Raw genomic sequence first — 12,396 nt, forward strand, 5'->3', positions numbered from 1 at the left:
ATAAGAGATGAATATTGGGAACTTGGAAGAGGTTTTGGTTCATAATATTCCAAAATAAAAAAACCTATCTCACTTTTCACACAGATGTCAGGTATTGGGAGATTCACTCTCATAATTTTAGCATGTTGTTTCTAACTGCGCAATGTCCTGTTTTAGTCACTTTTTTGCAGAGCATATTGTGGATAATCAAAAATGAATTTTGGTAAATTGGAGGAGTTTTTTGTTCCTTAGATGCTAATATACAAAAACCTCTCTCCCTTTTCGAACATCTAGCTCGGATTAATACCTTCAAATGTATAACTGGACCCTATTTTTCAGAATTTCTGGAGGAAAAAGCTCAAAGATAGTTAGTGACTTGGAGGCCACCTCATCAAATAAGAGTTGCTATCAAATTCGAATTTCTCTTCTTTGTCACCAGCAATCAACAAAGACAGTGCCAATTAGATTCATTATTTTTGAATGTCCTATATTTTAGTTCTATTTGTGTAAGACAGTTTGAGATATTTGTAACAAATCTTGATATTTTTTCAAGATATTTTAGTTTAGAATTTGTATAAATACTTCATCATTTGAAGTAAGAGATTTTGATTGTTGAATATAATTTTCCTCTGCAAATTGTAATTTTTTTCAAGTTTCTAGAAGCATCAATAACACAGGGACAATTTTAATAGGATTCATGTGGTGTTCGAAATGGTGATTTTTTTCTTCAGTTTATGTGTTTGATCATTGTTCCCTTTCTCTGTTATCTCTGAAAATCTTAATTACTTAATAGAAACTGTGATGAATAGGATATGTTACACAGAGAACCATGTTCTGGTTGTTAGTAATTTACATGTTTTCTGTTGAAGCCAAATTAAGGAATTCTTAGTTGCTCCTTAATTTCTACTGAATCTTATATTTTTATTGTCTCATAATCCATTTAAATTTATGAAAGATCAACTAGTGAAACCTAGCTTTAGCTGTGAAACTCCTTCAAAGTTTGATGCAAATCTAGCTAATCTTTAGACTCCATAGCCCAATGGAATTATAGCAATTTAATCAACCAAACAACCCAATCAAACACAATCAGTACAATAATAACTAGCCTAAAATTCACATAAAACATAGTTAAAATTTACAGAGAGACCCCTCTTTGAAGTTGGCAAGGCTAGATCCCATATTCCAAAGTGGTTTTGATGCTATCCTATGTGTTTACTCCCTCAACCTCAAAAATACAAAACAACAACATAGTGGCAACCATATTGGGGAAGAATAACTTTTTAGATTGAAAATAAGTATTCCCTGATAGTTAATCAGTATTTCAATAAAACAAAATTGTTATATCACCGTGAAATAATTGATTTGAGGTTGTAATATTGTATATATTGATTGTATTATTTATTTTAATTTTATTGCATGTGTGATGAATTTTAATAGATCTGGCTCCTAAAATAATTTTCACTAGAGCTCACCCTGATCCCAACCCTGTTGAATTTGTAGATAATCCAAAGAAATTGGTGAGAAAGAAAAGTCTTATAGAAATCCAGGGTAGTAATAGTCCTTTGTCTAGGTTCAATTCTTCCTCAGAATAGTCCTTTTTTCTAGGTCTAACTCTCTTCCTGAGAAGTTTGAAACTATTCAAGATATAGAGTTTGATTTTCCTTTCTAGCATAGTTTGTTTAAATCAAAACCTGGGAGCTTTGTAGATCAGACTGTGATTGATAAATCCATACTACAACTGTATATACCCGAAACCCAGCCTTTTGAAATAGATCCTGATCTTGAATCCCTACAGCAATTTGATAAATTACAGGATCTAGTTTCGTTTTGAACCGAGCCATTAATGAAGCTTGTATTCAACAATCTGTTGAATTTTCAGCTTTAACAGTTGAAGCGGCTTCTTTGTCCACCCAACCTTCCCAGTCTGTTAATCTACAACCCCCTATTCCTACTCATTCTATAGTCTCTACTTTTTCACCTGTAATATCTTAGACCTTTGTTCCTACTATCCCTATAGTTATCACGACTACACCTACCTCCGATCCATTTTCCAGTCAATCTCTCAGACCAACTATGGTAGGTAGGTATGCACATTTGGCATTACTAGGCTAGCTGAATGCTATGCGTGAAGATTACCAATCCAAAATTCTGACCTTTGATAACACTGGATCTCATACTGCTCGGCAACATGTGGATAGAATGAATAATGTTTTTGACCTTCAGGAAGTAGATGAGGTTGATGTAAAGATGAGACTGTTTGCTCAAATTCTAGGAGGTGATGTCAAAAAATGGTTTAGGAGTTTACCTGCAAGAAGTATAGCCAACCTTGATGCATTCCATCAAAATTTCTTAGCTAGATGGGAAATCAAGAAAAATCCACTTCAACTCCTGAATGAATACAAAAGACTGAAAATAAATCCAAATGAAACTGTGGAGGAATACTATGAATGGTTTAATATTGTTTAAAATGCAATTCCTACAGACATCAAGCCCTCCCCTAGACTAGATTTAATTGATTTTCCTGATGGTTTTGATGTAGACATGGAATATCAACTTAGAGAGAGAGACCCGACAACTTTGGAAGAAAGTCAAGCTAATGCTACAAAAGTTGAAGCTAACATCCTAGCCAAGAAGGCCAAACTTAAAGTTGAACACAGGGTTACCATTAAAGAAGAACCTTCCACTTCTACCTCTGATCATAAAATTGATAACCTAGTGAGGGTAGTGGAAAATATGATGCAAAGCGTAAACATAAAAGATCAAGCTCAAATGAGAGAAAATCAAATTTCTCCTCAAAATAGGAACCAAAACTTCAGAAGGAATGTTCCCCAAATCAAACAACGAGAACAAAATGGTCCAAACCAGCAGGTTCGACCTCCTTTTCATGAAAACTATACCGATGATGAGGGTAATATTATTGAATATTTGGATGATAGTCAAATAAATCTGATGGGAATAAATGATGATGAAACCTTTTTTCTCACTCAAGAGGAGCAAGAACTTTTCCTCCTAACTCAGACTGAACTTGACTCTGAGGAATCATATGAATATAATCAAGGTTTTGAAAATGCCATCATGGAAGTCCATAGGTAGTATAATCTTAGGAGAAAAAAGAATTCAAACACTCTCAATAGCAAAAACTCTGAAAATCCTACTAAAAAATCCTCTGAAATTGATCCTAGAAAAACCACAGATAGTTTTCCTAAGGAAACTGTTGATAATTCTGGTAAAAAGAAAGTAGAAACTCCTGTCAAAAAGATAGTTGATGATATTTCCAAAACTACTCAAACTGATATCCCAACCACTAGTCAACAAAAAGAGCCTATATCAAAAGAAATTATAGATCAATCTAATCTTCCTAACCTGATTAAGATTCAAACATCGTTCAACATTGAGAATGAAATAACAAAACTGAAAATTCCTATTCCCCTAACAGATTTAATGAACAAAAATATGTACAGACCTGAAGTGATGAAATCTCTAAACATAAGGGAAAACACAGACTCTATAAATATGAATGATGACCATCCTGAACTCTTATTTGGGCCAGAAGTTGAGGGCAAACCACAGGAAGGGGGTGTTCCTCCATTCTATGTTATCCTAAATATTCATGATAAGATTCTCCATAATGCTATGTTAGATTCAGGTGCTTCCCACAATTTAATGCCTAAAGTTTTTATGGAGAAACTAGGACTTGGCATTACCAGACCTTATAAAAACTTATATTCATTTGATTCTAGCAAAGTAAGATGTTTAGGTCTCATCAAACACCTATTTGTTACTTTAGCTCAAATCCAGTCCAAAATTCTAGTAATGGACATAGTGATTGCAGATATTCCCCCTAAGTATGGCATGTTGTTGTCACGCTCATGGGGAGAAAAATTACAAGGTACCCTACAGATGGATATGACCTAGTTTTTGGTCAGAAAAGAAGATTATATAAGGAAACTTTGATGAAATTCATGGTGAGTAGTCAAGAGAAGCCTCACAACTATCCTCTTTACTCTTTCCACTCAGATTTAGACTCTTTCATTCTTTATAATGATGGAGACATCAACACTCAGGTGATCAAAGTAGAAACTAAGATTTCTAAAACATATTCAAACCAAATGAAAATAATAGAACCAAACACTCTTCTTGAACCTCTTTGCAACATGATTTTTGATGGCTCTTGTAGAAAATATGGTTCTGGAGTAGGAATATGGGTGGTAAATATAGGAAAAAATCATGTTGAAGGTCATTCATACAAGCTCAACTTTCAATGTAAAAACAACATAGTAAAGTATGAAGCCCTTATATTGGGATTGCAATTGTTGAAAAAGTTTGGTGCCAAGAGAATCTCCATTCAAGGGGATGCTAATTTAATTATAAAATAAATTAAAGGAGAGTATTCAGCTAAACACCCTAGGATGAGAGCATACAGAAATGTTGTGCTTGATTTTCTAGAGACTTTTCTGGAGTATGACCTTTCTGCAATTCCTCGAAAACAAAATATCATTCCAAACAGTCTGGTTCTTTCATCCAGCTCCTGTAAAATGCCTTACCCTAATCAACAGTATACAATGGAAGTGAAACACTGACTAGTTGTACCAAATAACATGAAGTATTGGCAAGTGTTTGGCAATGATAAACAAATTGAAAACTTTCTACAATCTAAGGATGAATTTGAAGATAATAGTATAGACTTGGAATCTAAATTAGAAAATCAAATAGTTGTACATTATAATCTACAAAGGGCAGTTAGAAAAATTAGATGTAAATATACACATAATAAAGTTGTAAATAAATTAGAATTGCTTGAGATAGATCCAGAAAAAGAAGAGTTTGAAACACTTCAGTTAAAGGATAACATTTTACCTAGAGGTCTAGTTCCACTGGAAGAATTATTTGATTTCAATGATGTGGATAAGAAGCCTAAGATTGAGCCCACAGGAGCAACAATGGAAGAATGCAATATAGGCAGTGAAAAAGATCCCAAAATCATAAAACTGTCCAAATCACTCCCAACTGCTGAAAAAATAAATAAATAAATAAAAATAAAAAATAATAATAATAATAATTAATTAAAAAAAATAAAAAAGAAATTAAAAAAAAAAGATACATTGCTTTATTCAAGGAATTCAGTGATGTTTTTGCCTGGAGCTATGAAGATCTAAAAACTTATGATACAGAGATTATACAACATAAAATTCCAATTAAAGAGGATCAAAAACCATTTAAACAAAAACTTCGAAGAATAAATCTAGTGTTGATGCCTTTAATTGAGAAAGAAATTAAAAGAATGTATGACTCTAAAATCATAGTCCCTCTTAGATACTCTAAATGGGTTTCCAATATAGTGCCAACTAGAAAGAAAACAGGTGAAATGAGATTATGTATAGATTTTAGAAACCTTAATAAAGTTTCCCTAGAGGAAAACTACCATTTACCAAAAATGGATCATATTCTATAGAAGATAGTTGGATCTTCTAGGATTTCTTTATTAGATGGTTTCTCAGGTTATAATCAAGTTTTAGTTCACCCTGATGATCAAGATAAAACAACCTTTACTACTTCATGGGGTACCTTCATGTATGTGAAGATGCCTTTTGCGTTAATGAATGTTGGAGCCACATTAAAAGAGAAATGGATATTGCTTTTGCTGATGAAATTGGCAGGTTTATTGTGATCTATCTAGATGACATTACTCTTTATTCCAAAACTAATGAAGAACATTTGTTACATCTGAGAAGAGTATTTGAGAAATTCAGAAGGTTTGGGATTTCACTAAATCCTAAGAAAATATTGTTTGGCTTTGAAGAGGGAAAACTTCTCGGTCATATCATCTCTAAGGAAGGTATAAAATTGATCCCAAAAGGATTGAAGCCATTCTGAAAATCAACCATCCTAGAAACATTAAGGAACTTCAATCATTCATTGGTAGGATAAACTTCCTAAGAAGTTTCATCCCTAACCTTGAAGAAATTCTTAGAAACATAACAAATATGTTGAAAAGAGACTCAGAAATAAGATGGAACATTGAGGCTAGACAATTATTTGATCAAGTTAAACAAGCATTAACAAAAGCATCAATCTTAATCAGTCCAGATTTCACTAAAGATTTTATAATATTTTCATTTTCTTCTGAACACACTGTTGCAGTTGTCCTTTTACAGAAAAACAATGATGGATTTGAACAGCCCCTTGCTTTCTTTAGAAAGGATTTAAGGGATGTTGCACTAAAATATAATATAATGGAAAAACAGGCCTTCGCATTAATAAAAGTAATCAAATATTTTAGGGTGTATATCCTCCATTCTCACATAATTTCTTATGTACCAAATGTTGTGGTTAAGGATATCTTAACCTGAAATGGACCAGATGGTAAAATAGGCAAATGAATTGCCATCATTCTTGAGCACGGGGGCTTCTCTAGGGGAGAAATACCATACCACGTGGGTTCATATTGGGGGATATATATTGAGGAAAAAATGGCATAATATATTGAGCATATAATAGGGGCTAAACGGTTTTTCTATTGGAAAGTATAAAAAATGGAGGTCAAAGTTAATGAAAAATATAAAGGGGTATAAAAAATCTTAATGAAAAAAAAGATACCTACAATATCTAGTGAAAGTAGGGGGTTTTTAAATTGGGAAGGTGTACTGGGTTTGTATTGGTAGGGGGTAAAATAATGTGATTTTTAGAGGTATTTTCCAATATTTAGTCAAATTAAGGGTATTTTTTAGTATGCCATGAATGCATGTGATATGCCAGAGATTGATTGAGTGAAGCCCCCGTGTTCTTGAGTATGACATGGAAATCAAGCCTACCAAGCTTATCAAAGGACAAGGGTTAGCCAAATTCATGGTTGAATCTAACTTTAATGCATTGGATATCAACCTTGTAGTTGCATTAGATGATCAAGAGGAACAGGCGACTCCATAATTAGATGAGGCTATTATGACCTCACCTTGGTATGCAAACCTCATTTTTGTTTTATTCAATTTAAATGATCCTCCTAGTTTAACTAAGACAAAGGCTAGATTTCTAAAATTGAAAGCAATGAAATTTTGCATCATAGATAATGTTTTATATTGCGAAGATGCTGGTGTTATTTTACTAAAGTGTCTATTGAAAGATGATGCAGAAAGAACAATGTAGGAATTCCATGAAGGTGATTGCGATGGACATCTATACTAGAAAACCACTGCTAATAAGATCCTTAGAGCTGGTTTTTACTGGCCTACTCTTTTCCTTGATGTTAATAAGAAGGTAACCTCTTGCCATAAATGCCAAATATTTGAGGGGGAAAGAAAACTATTGCCTCTGCCTTTGAAACCCATATCTGTTGAAAGTCCTTTCCAAACATGGGGGTTGGATTTCACTGGAGAAATCCATCCACCATCCTCTACCCAACATAAATGGATCCTCACGGCTAATGATTACTTCACCAAATGGAATGAGGCCACACCTTCTAGACTGGCTACTGATGTTTTTATTATCAAATTTCTGGAAACCAATATTTTGTCAAGATTTGGTTGTACAAACAAGCTCATTACAGATAATGTTGCATCTTTTAAATCCAAGAAAATGATAGACTTCTGCAACAAATAACATATTACTTTGGGACATTCAACTACTTATTACCCATATGGTAATGGGTTGGTTGAATCTTCAAATAAGAGTATGGTAAACATTATTAAGAAGTTGTTAGAAGAGAACAAAAAGTCATGGCACAACAAATTGATAAATGCACTTTGGGCTGATAGGCTCACAACAAAGAAATCAATTGGCATGTCATCATGCCAATTGGTTTATGGAATGGATGTTGTTTTTCCATCCTTTTTAGAAATTCCAGTTATGAAGATAATTCAGGAATTGGAGGTTGAGCCTAATAACATCCAAAGGAGGATTGACCAGACTATTCAATTGCAGTAATCCAGGGAAGAAGTCTATAATAAGGTTCAGGTCATCCAGGAGAATATCAAAAAGATTTTTGATAAAATAACTAAAGCAGATGATTTCACTTTGGGTGATAGAGTTTTAAAGTGGGACTCCAGAAGAGAGGACAAAGGAAAGCATGGAAAATTTGACAATATGTGGATAGGACCTTATATCATTGATGCTTTCAGAGGACACAATGCATTTTTTCTCAAACATTTTGATGGAACAGAAATGCTTGGTGGACCTATGAATGGCAGAATGTTGAAGCACTATTTCTCTTAGCAATAGAATATTTCTAGCATCAAATCATTGTAAATATCATTGTTTTTATTATTTTGATTGGTTGACCTATTGACAGAAGTTGAAGCCCGCACCGAAGTCCCTAAGCTTCAATTGATATGTTACCATAAATACTACAACAAAGGAAATCAGGTGTAGATATTTTTGAAACAGAACACTCAAGGCTACTGATCAAATGTTCTTGGCACATCACAGGGAGAGTGCCATCCCCAGCGGGAGCCACTGTTAGGGTCCTATAATTTATAGGATCTCAAGGTGATTGAATATTTTATCTCAGGAATCTTATATTGTAAATAACTGTCAATCTACAAATGATTTCCAAATAAAAGAAAAATAGAATAAAAATGAAAAGAGGGTATAAATAAGAAGGAAAAAGTATTTAATTAAAACACTGGCAGAGCGGAAGAAAGGCGGGAGGAGAGATCACGGCGGCCATGGCAAACAACTTCAGCGCTGTGACAGTCAATTTTAGTTGCAGGAAAACAGTACTCGGCCTCAATGCTTCGTTGGGATTGCAGCGCCAGAATCCCGTGCTCAAAAACGGCACCAGACACTGCTTTTCTGGCCAAGTTCAGAGGAATGCTCATGCCGTGGACAAGGGCTGCCGCGGAGCCGTCAATACGATGGGCACTGGGAAGTTTTTAGCTGGGGGAAAATGGATAGGTAATAGCACAAGGGTTTCCATCGCAAAGCTGGCAAACAATGCAAATCATGAAGAAGGGGCTGGTTTTCCCACCGGATCCAGCGCTGAAAACAACAGCGGCTGGCTGCATGTAGCGGATCTGACCCCCCCTGCAGAGAACAGATACAAATATTCCAGATCTGGTCCAGATCTGGTGATGAGTCTGGCACAGGCACCCTACACGGATCTGACCCCCCAGATCTTAGAAGGGGCTACAAGGCACGAGGACAGCCTGAACACAAATCAGAGGAGAACAGCTCCCACAGCTTCCAAGGCGGCAACCTCATCAGATCCACGATTTCAAATCATTATAAAGCCCCCCTCAGGGAAATCCACCCTAATCTGGGTACAAGCTTCAGACAGTATCTCAAATCTGAAGAAAAACATTGCCAAACACATTGGCCTCTCGGAAGGATATCAACATCTGCTCTCTGAAGGCAAATCGTTACAAGATCACAGAGCAGTTGACCACTACAGCATCAAGCCAGGATCAAATATTACTGTCAACATGAGGCTTCGGGGAGGTGCAGCAGCCAGCGGCTCACGAAAACAAACGGAAGGGGGCAGTGGATCTAAAGCTAAACACAGCTCAGATCCACACCAGCAGCACAAAAGCGAAGGAACATCTTACAAGAATATCCTACAAGGGGGAAAACCCACATCAACAACCCCACTACAGGCTGGCATAGAACCCAGTACATATATCGTGGATCAACTGAACTATACACCTGAACTAACAATAGATACAGCAGAAGCAGAGGAGGTACGTAACATTTACGAAAGACAAGCCCTCATCTGTCGATTTAATGGATTTTGGCCAAAACCCATGGATCTTTTTCACTGGATCTTCACAAAATGGTCTCTTAATTGTGAGATCAAGCTCTGCTCCAAAGGTTTCTTTATTGTCAAACTTCCATCAGAAGAGGTCAGGGCCCTCGTAATTCAGGAGGGACCGTGGTTTTGGGGATCTTCAGGACTCTTCATTACACCTTGGACCCCAGAATTTGATGCAAACACCTACAATGTCTCCAGGGTGCCAGTGTGGGTACGACTACATAACCTCCCTGTACACTTTTGGGACCAAAAAACTATTGCATGCATCGGAAACTCTCTTGGCAGATATATTAAAATGGATACTCAGCGAGTGGATGAAGGAATTTACACTTTCGCACGAATCTGTGTGGAAGTTGATCTCAGCAAAGGTTTACCGGACCGCATAGTACTGAAGCATAAAGATCACAGCTGGATACAAACAATAGATTATGAAAATACAGCCTTCCGATGCAGAATATGCCGGCAGACAGGACATCTACAAAATGCCTGCCCAGACTACAAAAAGGATAGCCAAAGAAGGAGGAAATCTGGGAAGAAAAAAGGATGGACATTCCCTCCACCAGACCCAGAGGAAGAGGAAGAAGGTGAGGAGGAATTGCCCATCCCAAATGAGAACAGCTCAACAGAAGAACAACCCCCACAAGTGCCCATGGAAACGCAACCGGAAAAGGCTTCAGACAGAATGGAATCCAGTGGAACCAAAAGGCAGCACAAATCAGACACTTCAGACTCTGACAAGGAAACCCCTCGACCTGAGGAGGAAAACCCATTGCAACTCATACCTGTGCAACAGGACCAAGGCGAATGGCGCAAGGTAGAGAAGAAAAAGGGGAGGAAAACTTAAACTTCCCCCTAACAGGCATCTTAGTGCTCCAGGCATGGCTTTTTTTTCATCAGTTTCTTCTTCTTCTTTTTAATTGACACTTATGTCAACCATTATTTTTGTCAGGCTTCAAGCCTTGTCTTTGCAATGCTTTGGCATCTACAAAATGTAATTTTCAAAATTAATGGAAATTACGATTTTTTCCAAGTGAAAAAAAAAGAAGGAAAAAAAAAGAGGAAAAACAAAAATATTGAAAAAGAATAAAAGATAGAACTCCATCAAAAGAAAAACAAAAGGAAATAACACTGAAAGAGTTGCAAGTCTAAGTGCCACTGCTGATAGATAGTTTTCTTCGTCATTGATAAATAAAGGTTGTGTGTAGCTTGTTTAAAATGCCACAATGACTGGTTATTTGTTTAATCATACAGTATAATCATGGTTAAACATGTTTAAATTTCGGTAATTAGACTAGAGAATAAAGATTTTCCAAACAATTTAATCTTGGTAAATCGGTAGTTAGGTAGAAAATGAAATTGATTCAACTGTTTAATCTGAATCAATAGAAGAAATAAGTAATATGATTTAGATAATTTTTCATTTTTCAATAAAAGAAAATAATGTGGGTTTGCTAGTCTAAGTGCACCCCTTAGAAGAATAAAAATGTTAGTTTAGTTAAAGGGTAGGTAAAATAGTTGGTTTTATAAATATATGCATGTGACCCTTTATCCTAAGTTTAGTGACAATGCAAAAATAAAAAAGGCATGAATGGATAAAGTATTTGACATATTTTATTTTTCACCTTTATCCTAAGTTCAAAAGCAAAGAATAAAATGCATATGGACAAATGTTTCTTTTGTCGTATTTGATTAAAGGACATCGTTGTCAAAGCATTGGGATAATTCGTCCCTCACGATCCCACGGCTATGTGTCTGCTCCCCAACATTTCAGACCCCCCTTCACTAATACCACAATCCTCCTCTACCCCCCTCTAAAAGCGGTATCCACTCCTTGTCGCAAACCACCTTCCCGGTTACGTCACCCCCCCACTTCCACTCAACCGCCACTTCACTACCACCACGTATCCTCTGCCCAATTACTCTCACGCCAATATCCACCTACCATGTCCCTCCTCATCTTCCACTCCTATTCTGCCACCTAATCATATTTCTGCCAACCATGTACCTCCACATTGTCCTCCACCTCCATGTCATATGTCTGTTTCATGGTCAAGTAAAACTATGTTTTTCCCTATACAACATTGTAATTGCAAACATGGTTTATAGACAACTGAGAATGTATTTTGAAAAATGGAAAGAGGTTTTTGTTTCTAACATCCTCCTACAAAAAATTGTCTCTCAATTTTGTAACCGTTGTTATGGTTTGGGAGATGCTAATGATTATTTGAAGTCATATTTTCCAGAAATTTCCTATTTCAGTCACCTTTTTGCAAAGAATATTGTGGATAATCAGAGATGAATATTGGGAACCTGGAAGAGGTTTTGGTTCATAAGATTCTAAAGTACAAAAACCTATATCACTTTTCGCACAACTATCAGGGATTGGGAGATTCACTCTCATAATTTTATCCTATTGTTTCCAACTACGCAATGTCATGTTTTAGCCACCTTTTTGCAGAGCATATTGTGGATAATCATAAATGAATTTTGGTAAACTGGAGGAGGTATTTTTTCCTCAAATGCTAAGATACAAAAACCTATCTTAGTTTTCAAACATCTAGCTCATATTGATATCTTCAAATGTATGACTAGACCCTATTTTTCAGAATTTTGGGAGGAAAAAGTTCAAAGACAGTTAGTGACTTGGAGGCCACCTCATCAAATAAGAGTTACTA

Source organism: Pinus tabuliformis, chromosome 8 (genome assembly GCF_031772625.1).
Source record: "Pinus tabuliformis cultivar Carrire ecotype Pingquan chromosome 8, CPIR1, whole genome shotgun sequence".
NCBI classification, from domain to species: domain Eukaryota; kingdom Viridiplantae; phylum Streptophyta; class Pinopsida; order Pinales; family Pinaceae; genus Pinus; species Pinus tabuliformis.